Raw genomic sequence first — 1883 nt, 5'->3', positions numbered from 1 at the left:
GGCTTGGTAAGTCATTCTGACAGGATGGAAAGTAGAGTGGGGAGAGAGTGGGGGGGCGGGTATTGCGGGGTCCAGGCTGGAGGTGATAAAAATTTGAAGCAGTGAGGAGGTGGAATTATTGTTTTAATGTTTAAGTTTTGATGATGGCAGGACTTAAATTACAGTGACTCCCGTATAAATGAAAGGCAAAACTCTTTGTTATTTACAGCTCCAAACCAGAGAAGGCTGCCAAGCAGGGCCACACAGGGGGTTGCATCCTGAGAAAAGGTAACAGCAAGCTGGAATGTAGGTGGCGGCTTGCGTATGGCAAACAGGGCAGGGTTAATAGGTTTCCCGCTTCCTGTGAGTTAGGTATTTGAACAATCCAGCAATCCAGTGGGCTCAAGGAAGAAGGGGTCACCCCTATATGTTTGGTTTCGGGGTCTCTGGTAGTTGGGTGTGTTGTTGTAACCCAGGAACATGAGAGTTCGACAGGGAAGAGGTTGGGGTGTAGGCTTAGCAAAGTGCCCATGAATGGGAATTGAGATTTTTTAGCCAAGATCTCAAAAATGACTCAAGACAGCACTTGTGAAATATATTGCAGGATGGCAGCTAGAGAGCAGTGGGTAGGGCTTGGGAGGGGCTGTTTTAGAAGCAGAGCTGATGGAACTTGTATCCGTGGCTGTGCTGCATGCTAGACATGAGGGAGAGTGAGGACTCTCGAATGACCATGAACTTCCAGAAATAGAAGCCTTGGTTTTCAAGACCAGCCCTCCCACTGAAAACAAATAAAGACGCTTAATAAAATTTTAAAAGCTTCTTCAAAGCAACGAAGAGCTGACAAGATAATAAAAAATGACCAGGGCAAGCTGGAAAGAAATATAAGAACCCAGAGAGGAAAGTGATCATGGAAGCCACTTTGCCCTGAGACTATTGACCAAGAATAATACCTAGCAGGCACAAAAAATAGCCAAAAATGAAAGGAGGGCATCACTGCAGATGCTACAGACATCAAAAAGAACATGATGGAAAATTTTATGCCCCATACATTTGAAATTTTAGGGGAAGAGGACAAATTCCTAGAAAATTATAGCTTACCAATACTGACTCAAGGAAAAAAAATGTTACAACCGCTTTGGAAAAGAGTTTGGCTTTTTCTGTGGCCAGCAATTATAGTTCCAGGTACACACCTTAAACAAATTCAAGTATCATAAAAATGGATAAGAATATTTTTAGAAGCACAGAAGTTCTGTTTATCCACACCCGAAAATTGGAAACAACCCAAATATCCATCAAGAGAATAATGTGGCATGTACATTTTAGTGGAATAATATGCAACAATGAAAATGCATGAACTATAGTAACACACAACAGGATGAGTATTATAAACAATGACAAAAGGAAGAATGAAGACCAAAAATTATATTCGGTGTGACTCCATCAGTAGAAAGTTCAAATAGAGGCAAAACTAAAATATTTATATATACAATTGACTCTTGAACAGCACAGGAGTAAGGGTGACTGACCCCCACGAAGTCAAAGATTTGTATATTGCTTTTGACTAACACAAAACTTAACTACTAATAGCCTACTGGTGCCTGGAAGCTTTACTGATAAGATAAATGGTCGATTAAAACATATTTTGTATGTTATATGTATTATAAACTGTATTCTTACAATAAAGTCAGATAGAGAAAAGAAAATGTTATTAATAAAATCATAAGGAAGAGAAAATATATTTATAGTATTTACTGAAAAAATCTGCATATAAGTGGACCTGTGCAGTTCAAACCTGTGCTTTTCAAGGGCCAACTGTATATATACAGTGTATGTGTATATCTTTTTTATTTTATTTATTTTATTTTTAAGGATTTACAAGAAACTTTTGAGGGCTGACAATGTAT

The sequence above is a fragment of the Pteropus alecto genome, unplaced genomic scaffold (assembly GCF_000325575.1).
Source record: "Pteropus alecto unplaced genomic scaffold, ASM32557v1 scaffold39, whole genome shotgun sequence".
Classification (NCBI taxonomy): Eukaryota; Metazoa; Chordata; class Mammalia; order Chiroptera; family Pteropodidae; genus Pteropus; species Pteropus alecto.
Note: the sequence above shows the minus strand (reverse complement) of the source record.